Raw genomic sequence first — 19,030 nt, forward strand, 5'->3', positions numbered from 1 at the left:
CACCAACTGAGGGACTATGTGTTGCTGGGAATTGAATCTGAGCCTCTTGCATGCAAAGCATGTTGTCTTGCCCATGTTGAATGCTGTCTGGCCTGGAAACCCTCTCCTTCTCCCTTTCTTGGAATCAACCATGGTCTTGTACATGCAAGATACTTGCTTCATCACTGACCTTAAAAGAGCCAGACATTTGTGCTCCAGGTTCACATTTAGCCATGCTCTTGAAAACCAGAATTCTCCCCTCCTTCCCTCCCTCCTTCCCTTTTTGGTTAAGGGACTGTATGTGGTGCCATTTATAGAACCAGGGTCAGTCATGTATAAGACAAGCATCTTAACCCTCCCCTGTACTATTTCTCTGGCCCAGAAACCAGAATTCTTCATTCAGGTCTCAGAATGCCAAAACCATAGTCATTCCAGTTTTGGGAAATTTGTAGATATAGATTTATTAAGACGTGAATAAAACAGTATTGAAATAAGACATCCTGGTCAAACATAAAATTATTGATACAGGAACCATAGATTTATCATTTTATGTTTCAAAAAGGCCTTCTGTTAGGATTCATTTATTTTTTTTTTTTGTTTTTGTTTTTGGGCCACACCCGGCGGTGTCAGGGGTTACTCCTGGCTGTCTGCTCAGAAATAGCTCCTGGCAGGCACCAGGGACCATATGGGACACTGGGATTCGAACCAACCACCTTTGGTCCTGGATCGGCTGCTTGCAAGGCAAACGCCACTGTGCTATCTCTCCGGGCCCCTAGGATTCATTTCTTTTTTTGGGGGGGGGGGCCACACCCGTTTAATGCTCAGGGGCTACTCCTGGCTACACGCTCAGAAGTCGCTCCTGGCTTGGGGGGACCATATGGGACGCCGGGGGATTGAACCGCGGTCCATCCTACACTAGCGCTTGCAAGGCAGACACCTTACCTCTAGCGCCACCTTCCCGGCCCCTAGGATTCATTTCTTTTTTTTTTTTTTTTTTTTTTTTTTTTTGGGTTTTTGGGCCACACCCGGTAACGCTCAGGGGTTACTCCTGGCTATGTGCTCAGAAGTTGCTCCTGGCTTGGGGGACCATATGGGACACCGGGGGATCGAACCGCGGTCCGTCCAAGGCTAGCGCAGGCAAGGCAGGCACCTTACCTTCAGCGCCACCGCCCGGCCCCAGGATTCATTTCTAACAGGACTCAGAGACCCTATTGAGGTTCTGGGGATTGTGCTATTGTTCCGGCTCCCTATCAAGAGTTGTGAAGTAAGGGATAGATGTGATTTTTTTTTTTTTCTGTTTAAAGAAAGGTTGGTTGAGGGGCTGTAACAATAGTAGGGTGTTTGCCTTGCATGTGCTGTCCAGGACGGACCTGGGTTCGATCCCGGTGTCCCATATGGTCCCTCAAGCCAGGAGCAATTTCTGAGTGTATAGCCAGGAGTAACCCCTGCGCATCACTGGGTGTTGCCTGAAAATAAAAACAAACAAACAAAAAAAGGTTGGTCTGCTTGGAGTGATTGCATAGTGGTAGGGCGTTTGCTTTGCATGCTGATAACCTGGGACAGACCCAGGTTCAATCCCTGGCATCCCAGGTATCCCATATGTTCCCGGGAATCTGCCAGGAGTGATTTCTGAGTGCAGAGCCAGGAATAACCCAAGTGCTGCTGGGTGTGTCTCAAAAAAAAAAAAAAAAGTTGGTCATTTTTTTTGAGGTGGAGAGAGCTATTTTGTATTAGGTTTTTGGAGGGGGGTAGCTCTGCTCAGAATTACTCTTGGGTCTGCTCTCAGAAATAATTCCTCCTGTTGGTAGTTTTAAGCAGCTGTCTTTTTCTCCACATTGAACAAAATACACATTTAATGGAACCCACAAAAAAACCGCAATCACTCTTAAAAGCTTCACTGACTTATGGTCAAGAAACTTTTTTTTTTTTTTTTTTTTGGCTTTTGGGTCACACCCGGCGGTACTCAGGGGTTACTCCTGGCTGTCTGCTCAGAAATAGCTCCTGGCAGGCACGGGGGACTATATGGGACACCGGGATTCGAACCAACCACCTTTGGTCCTGGATCAGGCTGCTTGCAAGGCAAACACCACTGTGCCATCTCTCCGGGCCCTGGTCAAGAAACTTTTAGAGAAGATGTGGAGTTGGATTTTTTTGTATTTGACTTTTTTTTTTTTTTTTTTTTTGGTTTAGAATATCCTGTAAGGTAAGTTCCTATAATAAGTTCCTCTATCCCTGGATCACCAAAGCCATTTCCAAGAATGGTGGTTGTTTTCATTTGAATTGATTTAAAACTTTTAGTTTTTTTTTTCAGTGTTGGATATTGAACGCAGGGCCACACACATGCAAGGCAAGTGCTCTACTGCTGAGCTGTATCCCCAGTCTTAAAATTTAATTTTAATAATAGTGGTGTCCCTGGATTACAGGGCATTTGCCATGTCACTGACCTGGGTTTAATTCCTATACCCCCTATGATCCCCTGAGCCCCCTAGGAGTGATCTCTGAGATCAGCACCAGGAGTAAAGCCCCAAAACAAACAAAAAAGAAATTGTGGTGGCCTGATAGATATAGTGCAGTGGCTAAGGTGCTTACCTTGCATATGACTGACCTCGGTTCAGTCCTCAGCACATTTTATGATCCCTCAAAAACCTTGAAGAGTCATCTCAGAGCACAGAGCCAGAAGTTATCTCTGAGTAAATAAGTGTGGCCCAAAAATCAAATTAAAAAACAGGCAAGTAGGGCCTGGAGAGATAGCACAGCGGTGTTTGCCTTGCAAGTGCCGATTCAGGACCAAAGGTGGTTGGTTCGAATCCTGGTGTCCCATATGGTCCCCCGTGCCTGCCAGGAGCTATTTCTGAGCAGACAGCAAGGAGTAACCCCTGACACCGCCGGGTGTGGCCCAAACAACAACAACAACAAAAAAAAAAACAACAAAAAAAACACGCAAGTAAAGGAATAGTGTCTATTGGTAAACATTACTGTTAGGAAGTAAAATGTAGAAATTAGATACTGTCATGGCCTTCTTCTTTCTCACCCAATCAACATCTGTTGGTAGAGGCCTTTGGATTGGTCCTCATATTGCCTTCTTGTTTTGTTTTGTTTTGTTTTGTTTTGTTTTGTTTGTTTTGGGGCCACACCCGGTGACACTCAGGGGGTTACACCTGGCTACGCGCTCAGAAGTCGCTCCTGGCTTGGGGGACCGGTCTGTTCAAGCGCAGGCAAGGCAGGCATCTTACCTCTAGCGCCAGTGCCCAGCCCCCCCCCCCTTTTTTTGGTCTCATATTGCCTTCTAATTAGATGCCTCTTAATTGAATCCTTTGGTTTTTGTTAAAACGATGTTTCCCGGGGCTAGAATGGTGGTGCAGGGCGTAAGGCGTCTGCCTTGCATGCACTAGCCTAGGATGGACCTTGGTTTGATTCCCTGGCATCCCATATGGTCCCCCAAGCCAAGAGCAATTTCTGAGCTCATAGCCAGGAGTAACCCCTGAGCATCTCTGGGTGTGGCTTTCACCCAAAAAAGATATTTTTCCATTGCCTCCTCATTTGGCTTTTCCCTCTCCCCTTGGGGGTGGGCTTTGTTTTATCCCAGTAAATGCTACTCAGGTGGCCAGGAAGAGGCTGCCATCTTGGTTCCATGTGGTGGAGCTTGTGGGTGAACAGTTTGCAGTATGAGTTTCTGGCCTGCTATTCCTTCCCAACTGTGTGTGGATTATTTCCTGTGTTGGAGTTGCTGCCAGACCTGTGTCTCTTGTCCTACCCAGATTGGTGCATGGGAATCACTCTCCCTCTCTGGGGATTGTGGAATGTACAACCCACCATTCAGCACACATCCATTGCCAGGAAAGTCCCATTTGTTGTTGTTTTGGGACCTTGCCCTGAAGTGCTCAGCTATTGCTCCTGTCTCAGCGCTTTGGAATTACTCCTGACAGTGTTTGGCGGGTGGGGGGGGCGGACCATTGGGTCGTAGGGGAGCAAACCCACATGGAAGGCACATGATTTCCCTGCTGTGCACTTATTCTTGATTTCCTGGGTCCTTGAAGATGGAAGCATGAAAGCACATGAAACTCATGCTTACGATATTACAGTTTATTGTGTAGTTTAAATAGGTGGCTCTGGGTCTCATACCGTCTACCTGTTTCCACTCTACCGTGGCCTGGTCTTGTCCCTAAGCCATTCTCTATCCCCAGTATATAATTCCCTAGTCTGAAATCGACATTTGGAGCTCAGTCTCATAAAACCTTGTCCCCTTGCTGGAGACTGCTTCTCTGTAATCTGTCACTAGGCCTGTGAAACAGAACCTCTGCTATCCTGTCAACTGTCTGGGCATAGGTTTTTGCCTTGCACGTGGCCAACCCAGGTTCAACCCCTGGCATCCAAAACCAAAAACCAAAAGAAAGAAAGAGAGGAAGAGGGAGGAAAGAAAGAAAGGAAGGAAGGAAGAGAAAGAAAGAGAGGGAGAGGGAGAGGGAGGCTCAGGATTTACTCTTGGGCCTGCTCTCAGAAATTACTTATGTCAGGGTTTATTCTTGGCAGGACTCAGAGACCCTAGAAGAGGGTATGGGAATTGAACCTGGGTCAGCCACATGCACAGCAAGAACTCATTATCCACTGTATTAATCTCCAACCCTATCAAGAATTTTGAAGTAGAGGAATAGATATGACATTTTTCCTGCTTAAAAAAAAGTCTTGTTTATATTTGAATCATGTTAATAAGAAAACTGAGATACTCCATTAGACTATTAACATGGGAACTGATGGGAGATAGACAAATGAGCAGATGCTGGCTGGAATCCAAGAAGGATATAAAAGATTCTGAACTAGGAGATAAGAATTAAGATACGTAAATACTTAACTTTGATTTTGTGTGGTTAGATGATGGGAACAGGATCGGTGACAAAAAGGTTTCTAACTTGGGCAACTAGTGACTTTAAAGTATCTTTTAATTTTCTTTGGTTTGGGGGCCACACCCAGTGATGCTCGGGTTATTCCTGGCTCTGCGCTCCAAAATTGCTCCTGGCAGGCTCAGGGGACCATATGGGATGACGGGAATCAAACCAGGATCCGTGCCGGGTTGGCCACATGCAAGGTAAACTCCCTACTTCTATGCTATTGCTCCAGCCCCCAAAGTATCTTTTAAATAAAAGTTAATAGTAGATGAGAGAGGAAATGGGGATTCCCTCTTTCTTTGTGAGGTCTATTAATCTTACTGTGGAAAGGTTGAAAGGGTGAGATTAAATATCAAATGTATATTCAAAACTCACCATGGGCCTTATGCTGGATCTTGGGGAGACCACGAACAAAACTTGTTATTTGTGCCTAATGGATAAAATGAGTAATTGATTATGTAAACTGGTGTGAAGGAGGTGCTAACAGTAGTTGAAAAATAGTAACATATTTGACCCTTGAAAAATCTATTAAAGGGTGTGAGCCATAGTACATACAGTAGGGAGTGCATTTTCCTTACACATGGCTGACCCAGGTTTGATCCCTGGCATACCAAATAGTTCCTCAAGCACCACAAGGAGTGATTCCTAAGTGCAGAGCCAGGAGTAACTCCTGAGCACTGCTGGCTGTGGCCCAATCTCGCCCTACCCCAATCTATTTAAAAACTTTTCAAGGGCCGGAGAGATAGCATGGAGGTAAGGTGTTCGCCTTGTATGCAGAAGGATGGTGGTTCAAATCCCGGCATCCCATATGGTCCCCTGAGCCTGCCAGGAGTGATTGAGTGTAGAACTGCCGGGTGTGACCCAAAAACAAACAAACAAAAAAAACTTTTCAAAAGGTTAAATTTTCCCTTCAACAAAGGCGTATCTATGAGTCTCTGTCTTTGGATACGTAAGAATTGGAGGTAAAGAGATGTGGACCTGGAGAAATTTGGAGCTAGCTTGCTCTCTGCTAGCCCAAGATCAACAGTCTCACATAAGAAAAAAAAAGTTAAATTTGGAGCTAGAAGACAGTAAAAGGGCATGCACTTTTTTTGCATATTGCCAACCTGAGTTTAGTCCCTGGCGCTCCTTATGGTCTCTGGAGAACCACCAGGAGTGTTTCCTGAGCACAAAGCCAAAAGTCAGTCTGAAGGGTCCTGAGTGGTAGAACAGCTGGTAGGGTGCTTACCCTGCACATGTCCAGCCCAGGATCAATCTCCAGCTTCTTATATGGTTCCCTGGGCATCTGCAAGAGTAAATCCCTAAGCACCACTGGTATGACATCCCCCCAAAAAAGTAATTTCCTAAGAATGAAACAACACTTTAACCCTGTTTTGTATGGGGCTCAAGCCTTGGTCAGCTGAATGCAATACAAGCTCCTTAGCCTCTATATCTCTGCCTCCATTGGGTCTTATAAATGTAATGGGGGTTGGGAAACGACACACACAATCTGTTCCAAGCAATGTTTAGGCACATCAGTCTCTGGGCCTCACGCATGCAAGGTTTGTGCCCCAGTCCTTTGAGCTGGGTGTTGGGGCTCACTTCTGTGGTATTTGGGTCAGTTGGTGCAAGTCTCTGTATAGTCTGTATTGTCTCTCCAGCCTGGAAGCCATTATTGAAATGCTCAGGGAAAAGAATTTTAAAAAATTGGGGGACAAAACGTGGGACTAAACAAAGCGAAGAATGAGTTTGGCTGAAACACCAATTTGACCTAAAAGTTAGGTCTTTCAAAGGATTATAGTGCAGTACCATTTAGTCCTCCAGTACCCTCAAAATATATATATGTGAAATATAGCCCATAATTTAAAACAAAACAATGGTTTTTTATTGTTTTCTGGGCCACACTGTGAAGCATTTCTCAGAGGTTACTTCTGACTCTTTGCTCAGGAATCACTCCTGGCAGGCTCAGGGGACCATATTGAGATGCCGAAAATCGAGCCCAGGGTAGACATGTGCAAGGCAAATTTCATACCCACTGTGCTATTGCTCTGACTCTCTGGGCAATGTAATTTTAATAACGAGAAAGACCTTCATAAAGGCATATTTTGCCACTGAGATTGGAGTTGGGAACATTGTATGCCTGAAAGTTGTTGTCAGCAACTTTGTAACTGATGTCTATAAAAAGTAAAAATCTGAAATAGAAAATTTAGATAGGATGTTGGAAAACGTGTTTTTGTCAGATATAATTACCAATGTTGCAGCACATTGGTTGGAAGGGGTAATAATACATATTTACTAAAGAAACAATAAACCAGATTGGTTTTTTATTCTGGTTATATAATTTCTATTAATAGAAAATAAATTGTGAAATCAGAATAAACAGAGGTTCTTTCTATTTTGGGGCATTGGAAGGTGGTTCAGGGAACGCTGTCCTGAGGAACTGACATTTATACTAAGGTGTGAGATATTATGAGACCTTAGGTAGGATAATAGTGAGGAGAAGAGAAAGTATCCCAGACAGAAGAAATAGTCAAAAAGCAGCTGCACGAGTCGACTCGATTGAGTTGAGAGACTTTATCAATACATATTTGGTAAGCCCAACAGAAGTAGTAGCTGTTGAAGAGACAAGTTTCCAGCTGATGCAGAGCCTGGTAATCGAGGCTAGGGCATGGATGCCATTGAAGGTTAGAGCAGTAATGTGGCATGACTGGAGTTCATTCAGTATCAGGGGTAAGGTACTTGCATGTGGCCAACTTGTGTTTATCATTAGGCCCCACATGGTACACTGAATATTGCTGGGTGTTTCCCTGGAGGACCCCTCCTCTCCATCTCAGCTGGATGTGGCCTGGAGACCCCTGAGCATCACCTGAGTGGATCGGATAATCCCTGGCATTGCAGGATTCTCAGCAGCGCTGCATCTGCAGGTCCTTGCATTGGCCCACTGGCTCCCTGTGCCTTTGGAGCACTGCTTGGGAGGACTTGCCCAACCCTCTCCCACCCAAAAGAAAGTTGACTGCCTCAATGCAGAATGGACTGGAGTTAGTATTTTTTCTAGTTAAGAACATTTTTTGGGTTTCTTTGGGCCACACCCAGTGGTGCTCAAGGGTTACTTTTGGCTCTGTACTCAGCAGTCATTTCTAGCAGTGCTTGAGACCATATGGACTGCTGGGGATCAAACCTGGTTGACCACACACAGGACAAGTGCCCAACCTGCTGTATTTTTTTTTTTTTTTACAGTAAGTAGGTAAGGCATTTGCTATGCATACAGTGCACCTTATATGGAACCCCAGCACCCCAGATGGATCGATCCCTGAGCAGAGTCAGGATGATTCCTGAGGATTGCCAGGTGTAGCCCAAAATTAATTAAAATTTCCGGGGCCGGGCGGTGGCGCTGGAGGTAAGGTGCCTGCCTTGCCTGCGCTAGCCTAGGACGGACCGAGGTTCGATCCCCCGGCGTCCCATATGGTCCCCCAAGAAGCCAGGAGCAACTTCTGAGCGCATAGCCAGGAGTAACCCCTGAGCGTCACAGGGTGTGGCCCAAAAACCAAAAAAAAAAAAAATTTCCATGTGAAATATTGTAGAATGGTGACTGTGAAGGAAGGGTTTTAATTACTTTGTGAGCTTGGGCAAGTCATTTAATCTCTAAGCCTCTTTTTTATCTGTAAATTGGTCATGCTAGAGAAATGTGTGTTTAACTTAATTGTGTTAATCGTTTAACTCAAGCTAACATATGGGCTGCATCTTGCTGAGTCATTTTCTCAGACTGTTGGCAAGGCCTAATTAAAATCAACAACTAAATGACCCCTTATTTCTCCTATAGAAGTCAGGAAAGAGTTGTTTTGTGTGGGCTTTTATTTATTGTTTTAATCTCTTTGTTTTTTTTTTGTTTGTTTTGTAGAGCAGTTAGTATATCAGTTAATGCAAATTCTGCAGAGCACAGTGCTGAGGGAGTGCAGTATCCCTAAGTGACTATGGATGTGCCTCCACAGGCCCCCCCCTTTTGGTTTTATTGTTGTCATACCTAGCAATGTTCAGGGACCACTGCTAGCAATGTGCAGGGAACCATATGCAGTACTGGAGATCAAACTTGAGTCAGCTGTGTTTAACCCCTCCCCCCATCCCTTCAATCCAACTTCTTCCCATTCATGGAAAAACTGATCCATCTTCATTGTTTCTTTCATTTTATTTTATGGGGGGGGGTTTGGGGGCCACACCCGGTGACGCTCAGGGGTTACTGGCTTGGGGGACCATACGGGACGCTGGGGAATTGAACTGCAGTCCATCCTAGGTCAGCCGCGTGCAAGGCAAAATGGCCTACTGCTGTGTCATGGCTCCGGCCCCATGTACCTTTCATTTTAAAACTCATTTAAAAAAGAAAACCCTGGGATTGGAGAGGTGGCGCTAGAGGTAAGGTGTCTGTTTGCAAGCGCTAGCCAAGGAAGGACCGCAGTTCCCGGCATCCCATATGGTCCCCCTAAGCCAGGGGCAATTTCTGAGCGCTTAGCCAGGAGTAACCCCTGAGCATCAAACGGGTGTGGCCCAAAATTTTTGCACTGATACATGTGAAATGTGTGCTCTGCTGCTGAGCTTCAGCCCCTAGACCCAAACATTTTTAACATCCTGAGAGCATGGTAATCTTGGTTTGGGGGACCCTGTTCTTAGATGTTTATCTGATCTATCTTTTCTGTCTGCCTTTAGCCATCTGGGCTGTGATGGACACTGTAGGGACTCAGCCCTGTGGTCCTCTGCCATTGCCTTCTCTTTCTTCATGATGGGAATCCCTACAGATAGAGTTCTAGGAGCCTGTTAGAAATCTCCATGCCTAGGCACTGGACTTCTTAAACTGGCACCTATGGGCTTTGGTAGGAGTTGGCCCTGTTGGCCTCAGTTTCTCTTTTTTGGGGTTTGACGTTGTGGCTTTTACAAAGAGTAGAGGAGTTGCCTTGTTTTTTCTTTTCCAGGAAGTTGATAAAGGCTTGCTCCTTGGGGATAGGTTGGAGAGCTCAATAGGAAATGGTGGGAAAGATTAGATTAAGGCAAGAAGTTATGATGGAAACAGAACAGGATTAAATCTGGTTTATAATTGCTTTGTATAAAAAATAGATAATGTGAAATGTTATAATCCCTTAACAAAGTGGTTATACATCTTTTGTTTTGTTTTTGGTTATTGGGCCACACCTGGCGGTGCTCCTGGGTTACTCCTGGCTCTGTGCTCAGGAATTATTACTGGCAGGTTTAGGGGACCATGTGGGATGCTAGGGATTGAACCCAGGCAGGGCAGAGCACACTATTCACTGTGCTATCACTCAAGCCCCACATCTTTTTTGCTTGTTTTATTTTTGTGAGCTACACCTGGCGGTGCTCAGAGTGTGTTACTCATTGAGTTCAGGGATTACTCTTGGTGGTGCTCTGGGGACCATACATGCAAGCTGGGGGTTGGGGAAAGAATTGAGTCAGGTTTGTACAGAACAAGCACCCTGCTGTACTATTGTTCTGATCCTGACTGTACATCTTTTTTTCTTTTTTTTTGGTTTTTGGGCCACACCCGTTTGACGCTCAGGGGTTACTCCTGGCTGTGTGCTCAGAAATCGCCCCTGGCTTGGGGGGACCATATGGGACGCCGGGGGATCGAACCGCGGTCCTTCCTTGGCTAGCGCTTGCAAGGCAGACACCTTACCTCCAGCGCCACCTACCCAGCCCCTACATCTTTTTTTTGTGTACATTTTGTTATTAATTTATTATGTGGGTATTGGGGAAATAGTTCAAAAAGTTGAGGTGCATGGTAGAGGCTCTGGTTTGATTTAGCACCACATGATCTATCCAGTAGTGCTTGGAGTCAACCCCTGAGCACTGTACAAGGATGACCCCTGAACATGGCTGGGAATGGTCCACCACCCTCTTTTCACCCAAAATAAAGACTTAGAATTGTTTTCTTTTTCTTTCTCTCCCCTTGGGGCCGGAGAGATAGCATAGCAGTAAGGCCTTTGCCTTGCATGCAGCCAACACAGGATGGACCCTGGTTTGAATCCCAGCATCCCATATGTCCCCATGCCTGCCAGGAACAATTTCTGAGCGCAAAACCAGGAGTAATCTGAGATTCGCCAGGTGTGACCCAACCTTCTCTCCCCTTACCTCTCTATTGCTATGATTGAAATGATCCGGCATCACACACAGTTGTAGTTGTAGCTTGCTGGTGGTTGCACATCGGTTGTATTGCTTGCTCACTGGACCATAGTGTTTAGGTTGTCTTTCTGGGGCATCACCCTTTCAGTTTTGGTGCTTCACACACAAACTTGCTTACACTCAGTTTGGTCCTGGTGTTTAGATAAAATCTAGCTTTGTTGTTTGCTTTTGGCTTTTGGATTACATGCTGCAAAGTTCAAGGCTTACTCCTGGCTCTGTGCTCAGGTATCACTCACTCCTGGCTGAGCTTGGTGGGTCATATGTGGTGCTGGGAATTGAGTCTAAATTGACGGCAATGCAAGACAAGTGGATTATACACTGAAGCATCTCTCCAACCCAGACATAATCTAGCTTTGCCTTGGAGATGCCATATTCTATAGATGTGTTGGGTCTAAGACAGCAGAGTTCCAGGAATCTTATTTGGTTCATATTGGGGGCTCTAGAGGTTGAGCCTTATGTTTTCAAGACAGGCACTTTAGTCATATCTGACCCCAGTATATCTTTTAAGCCTTAAGGATTTTTATTCTTAGGAAAATCAATTTTTGTTTATTTATTAATAATTTAAATTGGAGAAAACCTTAGATCAGGGGTCCTCAAACTTTTTAAACAGGGGACCAGTTCACTGGCCTTCAGACTTTTGGAGGGCCAGATTATAGTAAAAACAAAAATTATGAACAAATTTCTATGCACACTGCATATATCTTATTTAGAAGTCAAGAAACAAAATGGGAATAAATACAATATGTGGCCCGCGGGCTGTAGTTTGAAGACCCCTGCCTTAGATTATGTTTAGTGCTTCTTCTTTTTAGCCTTGCACAAGTCTACTTTATTTGGCCACGTCCAATGGTGCTCAGTACTTACTCCTGGCTCTTTGCTTAGGGATCACTTTTGGTGATGTTCGTGGAACTGTGTGAAGTGTCAAGCATCTAATTGGGGTCAACCAACTGCAAGGCAAGTGCCTTAAACCCTGTATTATCTCTGATCTCTATTGCACAATTCTAAAAACAGGGCAACGAAGGTCAACTATTTCACTGATGAGGAAATTGAGTTGAATGACCTGTCCTTGATGTCAATTGATATCAGAGCCAGGTAAGACGCTTTGGAATCAGAAGCATTTGGGTTTGTATTTTGACTATACTTAATCTGTTTAAAAAACATCTTTTAGATGTGGCCTGAGCCACAGCAGGGCACAGCAAGTAGGGCATTTGCCTTGTATGCAGTTGACCTAGGTTTGATCCTCGGTATCCCATATGGTCTGCTGAGTGCAGAACCAGGAGTAAACCCCTTTGCATTGCTACGTGTGGCCCCAAAACAAACAACTTTTATAGTTGAGAATCAAAGAAAATACATAACGGAAGTGTCAGCACACTGAATAGCATGTAAATTCTCAACAGATGCTAATGTAATGCTCTGATTCTCAAAATTGAGATTTTTGGGCTAAATAGTGTAGTTTGTAGGATGCTTGCCTTGCAAGTAGCTGACACCTGTTCAATCCCTGACATCCCATATGGTCCTTGAGTTTGCCAGGAATAATTGCTCATGACAGCACAATGAATAACTCCTGAGATTGTCAGGTATGACCCACCTCCTTTTGCTCCTCCCAAAAAATCAAAATTGAGATTTTTATAGATCTCTCACCTCGAACTCTTGGAGGGGGGGTTGGGTCACACTTGGCGACGTGGGGGGGTTGGGTCACACTTGGCGACGTTCAGGGAATACTCCTGACTCTGAGCTCAGAAATTGCTCTTGGCAGCCATATGGGATGCAGGAGCTGAACCACAGTCCGTCCTGGATCGGCTGCATGTGAGGCAAACGCCCTACCGCTGTGCTATCTCTCTGGGACCCTGGGACTCTTTTGGACTAGAAAATAAAATTTGTTTTTATAATCTAGGATTTGTTTAATTTGCCATTTCCTACAACATTGACATTTCATTGCTTGGTTTTGGGCCATACCTATTTAGTGTTCATGACTTTGCACTCAAGGATCATTTCTGCTGCTACTGGGGAACCATATAGAATACTGGGGATTGACCCTTGGAAGGTTATTTGCAGGCCAAGTGTCCTACCTGCTGCACTATCTCTCTAGCCCCGGCACTTATATTTAAGGTGCAGAATCAGCGTTGTGAAAAATTGCTGAGCTAAGCGTAAATCAAGTGACATGAAGCTGATCGAATCATTGTTATTTCCTAGTGGACTTATGAAAATAAAAAACAAGGGCCCAGAGAGATAGCACAGCAGCGTTTGCCTTGCAAGCAGCCGATCCAGGACCAAAGGTGGTTGGTTTGAATCCCAGTGTCCCATATGGTCCCCCGTGCCTGCCAGGAGCTATTTCTAAGCAGACAGCCAGGAGTAAACCCTTGAGCACTGCCGGGTGTGGCCCAAAAACAAAACAAACAAACAAACAAACAATAGGTTGAATAGAGAGCACAATGGGACCAAATGAGTGTGTGCTTTGTATGCAGAGGGCCTGAGTTCAATTCCTGATTGATCTTTTACCTGCATGATCTTTTATATCTCTGGGGTGTGGCCTCAAAGAATCAAAGCTTAATTTCACTTAAACATCTTTTTGTGAAGCAGATAACATTTTCTGCATTCTGCATTCCCCCATTCCCCCTCTGGAATCTACACGCAGGGGATACTACTACCGTAGTGTTTGGGAATTTATCCTTGAATGATTGGGGGACCATAGGGGGCTATAGAGTGAACTCAGGCTTCCTCCATGCAAAGCCTGTGCTCAGCCCTTTGGCTCTCTGGCCCCATTTTTTATTTCTGAGGTAACTGTCTCAAGGAAAAACACCTATGAAGTTGCATGAATTGCTTTCTGTTACTGTGAACAACTTTTGTCCTTGAAGGAACAGCTGGTGTACTGGTTATTCATCCATCAATATTTGGCAGACACCTTCCCAAGTGAAGGAAGTGATAGTATTTTTTACAGTGATAAAATTCATGCTTTGAAGTGAAATTTGAAAAATCATGTCTGCTTATGAATTTGACAGCTTTCCAGTATGAAGATTCTCCTGATGGTGATAGTGATAAATAGGACTTTTTCATATTGTATAATACGATGGTCAATATTTGGGAGAACTGTGTAGCTTTGTGACCAGTATCTTTTAAATGAGATTTTGCAAAAATATACACAGATAATAAGATGTACCAAAAACATAAAATAATTGATGAGTTTAATGTAATAGGATATGCAGAAGATTAGCAGTATGGTTTGAGTCTATATTGCAACCAATCTTTAAGAAAGCAGGGGACTAGAGTGATAGCACAGTGGTATGGCATTTGCCTTTTACATGGCCGGACCTGGGACAGACTGGGTTCAATTTCTGGCATCCCATATGGTACCCCGAGCCTGCCAGGAGTGATTTCTGAGCACAGAGCCAGAATTACTCCTGCGCACCACTGGGTGTGCCCCCTTCAAAAAAGGGGTAGGGGAGAAAGCACCACTTGGAAGGTTGTAGAAACAGTAGGCATAGTATTTGCTTAGCATGCAGCTGACCCAGGTTCAATCTTAGGCATCCCATACGGGGATGAGCCCAGCCAAGGGGTTACTCCTGAGTACAAAGTTGGGAATCACCCTGGAGTACCACCAAGTTTGGTCTAGATGCCCCAAACAAAAAATATAATTTCAGAGACTATAAACTGGAATGCTTCATTTCTTGTTCTATTCCGTGCCAATCTTTTACTGGCTTAAGTAATAGATGGCGCCTTGGAAGCAGAAGGAAACAGCTTGTTGAAATATGCAAATGAGGGTTGAGAGATCTTATAGTGAGTGGAAGTACCCCAGGTTTGAGCACTGGCACTTTATATGGTTTCCTGAGCACCACCAGGAGTGATCCTTGAGCGTAGAGCCAGGAGTAAACCCTCATGCACCGAAGATGTGAATAGCAGCCAGTAGATGCCTCAGAGAACTAGTGCTCATGAGTTTTATGCATGTGTCCTGGGTTTGATATCTACCACTAGTTGGTTCCCCCAGCACTGAGCTGGGAGTAATCACCAGTTTTGCCAGATGTGGTTTCCAAAGTAACAAAAATGCAAATGGCTTCATTTTGGCCATTGTTTCCTATCTAAAATAAAACTAATAAGATTTGACACTTAGACTACGTGCCAAAAACTACTACTAAGTGATTTTTTTGTCTTTGTACTTTAGTATTTGTATGGTTTGCCAAGTGTGTAGAGAAATATCAGTGTACCGCAGAAAAGTCTTTGGGAAAGAATAAAGCTGTGTTTATTTTGAGGAATTTGTAAAAAAAAATGACTTAAATGACAATCTACTACTTCGGTGCTTTAGAAAGAAAGGTGAAAAGCTGTAGTAGTGATAATGCTTTTTGGATCTTGAGAGATTAATCTCTTTAAGTTCTTTTTTCTCCTCATTCAGTGTCAGTGGATATAACTTTTAGGTTGGTTATAGTTCTGTTTGTTTTTGGGCCACAACCTTCAGCAGGGGTTACTCCTGGCTCTATGCTCAGAAATTGCTCCTGACAGGCTGGGGAGACCATATGGGATGCCGAAAATTGAACCCAGGTTCGTCCCGGCTGTATGCAAGGCAAATGCCCTACTGCTGTGCTATCGCTCAGGTGGGTTATGTAAAGGAGGGGGAACAGTTTGTTCAAGTTTTCTCAGTGGGCATTCTGTCACAGAGGTTTGGGAATGGGGCAGAGGGCTTATTTTTGGCCCCTATTGGTGAAGCTCTGGAACCTGTGTAAGGTTAACTGCATCCAAGCCAACAACACTTGAACCCCTACTAGCGCTAGGTTGCAGGATTGTTTTTTTGTTTTTGTTTTTTGTTTTTTGTTTTGTTTTGTCTTGAAGGTTTAAATAAGAGGAATCTATAACCTTCATAGTTAAGAGCATGTGCCTTTTGAGTTGAAATGAGCTAAAATGCTACAGTAGCTCTGTCTGCCACATGGTGCATATGTGCCCTTAGGTATATTAACCTCATTCTGCTGTACATTTTCTCCTCTACAAACCCTAAGAGCTAATTTTGATGGATTAAATGAGTCAGTGTTTGTAAAATGCTTGGAACACCTCTGGCACATGGTAAGCACCTTATAAGTGTTCATTAAATAAAAACTAATAATAAGGACTTCTGAGAGGGGTAGTTAGGGTAGTTAGGGACAGAGATGGACCTCACATTTATTGTGAGGAGAGTCTGAGATTATTTTAGAGGTCTTTGGTTTTTAAAGGGAGGTTTGGGGAGGATCAAACCTGGGTCAGCCACATGCAAGGCAAATGCCCTATGCCCTGTACTGTCTCTCCAGCCCTACTTCGAAGGTCTGGAAGATGTTAAAATGATCAGTGAAGGTGGAATGTTGAGGGAGAGAGGGAAGAGAGAGGGGGAGGGAGGAAGGGAGAGAGAACACTTTTGGCTTTGAACTCACAGCGAGCAGGGGTGGTAGAAGGCATTTAGGGTACCAGGGATTGAATCCGGTCAGTGTGCTCAATCTGCTGTACTATCCCTCTGGATTAGATAGCCAGTTTGCAGTTCTGCTTCTTTACTTGACTTCCCCAAACTTGTACCATCTCCCCTCCCAAGTTTCAGCTCAGATTGTTTTTTATTTTTCAAATCTACCTCTCTTGAATGTATTTATTATAGACAAAACACATGCTCAAAATGAATAAAATCTGTGCTAATCCACTCTGGAAATCAGGAAAGGCACAAAATCATTTATTTCCCCAAGGGAGAAAAAAAGAGAAGCTAGGGAAGAAGGATCTCCGTGTGTCCTTGGGCAGTCATTCCATGAAGACAAGAGGACTGTTCTATGATAAAAGCAGAGGCTGTTCTACTTTTAGCTTTGAGTGTTTAGAGAGCAGTAACTTACTAAGAATGTTTGAAATTGAGGCTGGGAGTAAACAGTGGTTAGGGCTCGTGCCTAGCATGTACCTGGCTCAGGTTCAATTCCTACCCCTACATGGCCCACCAAGCATGAAAGGGTATATCCCTGGCACTGTACCCTGAAGTCCTTGTATTGAACTGCTAGCCCAGGAATTGCCAGTGGAGTCCCTGACTCTTCTGAGCACTGTCTTGGGAGGCTCATCCACAGAGCATGGCATGAGCTATAGTTTACTGGATAGGATGCATACATACCATGTACATGGCTCACTTGGGTTTGATTCTGGAACCACACTGAGCATTGCTGGGTGTGGTCCCCTAAAATGAAACAAAAGAATAATAATGTTGATGATGATGATAGAATGAGCCCCTGGGAGATAGTTCAAGAGCACATGCTTGATATGTGCTGGGACCAGCATTTGAAGCCTGTACCACAGTGGCCTCCAAGCGCTACTAAGTGTGACCCGAGAGCATCCCTGGGGTTACCCCAGAGACTCAAGTATTGAAACATTCAGGCCAGTTTGCAAGGACTGCCAGGAGTACTGCTTTGTGCTTCCAGGCTCCTTCCACTGTCACTTAGAGAATGCTTATTAGGAAAACAGGTACAAAACCCAGGTACTACAGCTTGTTTCTTCAGTCTGTAGTTAGTACTTAACGGCACCTTAAGTTATGTGGGGAATATTGTTTGCCAAATAGAAAGAATAATAGCTGGATTGTTTTTGGTTTTGATTTTGGTTTTTGGGTCACACCCGGCAGCGCTCAGGGGTTACTCCTGGCTCTGTGCTCAGCAATCGCTCCTGGCAGGCTCGGGGGACCATATGGGATGCCGGGATTTGAACCTCTGTCCTTCTGCATGCAAGGCAAACGCTCTACCTTCATGCTATCTCTCTGGTCCAATAGCTGGATTGTTTTCAAACTTTTCTATACTTTCTTTTTCTATTTTTTTCTATACTGTTTTAAAAGTGTTTCCTTTGATTCAAATTTGGTGGAGAAAAGCTTCCTTGGCTCAAATACTTGAATTCTCTCTATAACAAGCTTTCAATAAATAAAAAGTGACCCTTAAGCCTTGGAAGAATGATAGTGCATTACATTTCTATAATAAATTACAACTTCTTGGAAATCAAAATCAGAAACCATCAACATCAATTCCCTGAAATTCTACTTTGAATTTTGTGTGAATACACATTGGTCAAAGAATTCACAGTTCTAGTCAGGTTCTCAAATAATTGAGAGCATATTTGAAAGAGATCAAACATTGATTAACTTGAGAAGACAGAAAGACTGTTGAAAACTTCTGGATCTTAGTTTAGCTGGTACCAGATTGGCTCTCTTACTGTAAGCACAAAGATAACTGAATAAAATATTTGAAGCCATGTTTTTTAGTTATCTGGTGACTGGCAGGACAGGACTGCCATGCAAATTGAGTCCTGTGATCTCTCTGTGGCTTTCTTTGAAACTGGATTCCAGTGAATCTAAGCAGGGTGAGGCACTTTTTGCTGGGCCGGCCAGGGAGATAGAAATCAGAGTAGTTAGAAAGAAGCCTGGGAGGCCGGACTTGGCAGGCTGCCGGTAGATTACCATAGAAGATGGAGTTAGGCACAGTGAGTCCAGAAACCAGCAGCACAGTCCTTTTACATCTTACTGGATACTGGCCTCGATGGGCTTCAAGGGCTGGAGAAAACACATTATTACAGGAAGAACAACTGCCTGAGAGCTGGGATCAGAGTTGGGACTTAACAGTGGTTTGAGAGTCACTACAGTTTGACCACCCAGAGTGGAGGGACTGTTAAACAGGGAGAGACTTGAATAAAGCATTCAGGGCTAGAGCCATAGTACAGGGGTTGAGGCACCTCCTGGTTCAATTCCCATCATATCTCTCTCTCTCTCTCTCTCTCTCTCTCTCTCTCTCTCTCTCTCTCTCTCTCTCTCCCTCTCTCTCTCTCTCTCTCTCTCTCTCTCTCTCCATTCTCCCTCCCCCCGCTTCCCCCCCCTTTCCCCCCCCCTTCCTCTCTCTCCTCTCCCATCATAGTACAGGGGTTGAGGCACCTCCTGGTTCAATTCCCATCATATCTCTCTCTCTCTCTCTCTCTCTCTCCTCTCTCTCTCTCTCTCTCTCTCTCTCTCTCTCTCTCTCTCTCTCTCCCCCTCTCTCCCTCTCTCCCTCTCTCCC

The 19,030-nt window shown here is 44.5% G+C and overlaps 1 protein-coding gene and 1 non-coding gene across 2 annotated transcripts in view; both read left to right on the plus strand.

Moving 5' to 3' along the window:
• Positions 1 to 19,030, plus strand: part of RAB10 (RAB10, member RAS oncogene family) — a 68,772-nt gene that overhangs the window by 14,354 nt on the left and 35,388 nt on the right. The window lies entirely within an intron of this gene.
• On the plus strand, positions 5,769 to 5,899 carry LOC126025429 (small nucleolar RNA SNORA38). Its single transcript, XR_007501434.1, has one exon. It is a non-coding gene; the product is annotated as a small nucleolar RNA SNORA38 (small nucleolar RNA).

Source organism: Suncus etruscus, chromosome 12, assembly GCF_024139225.1.
Source record: "Suncus etruscus isolate mSunEtr1 chromosome 12, mSunEtr1.pri.cur, whole genome shotgun sequence".
NCBI lineage: Eukaryota > Metazoa > Chordata > Mammalia > Eulipotyphla > Soricidae > Suncus > Suncus etruscus.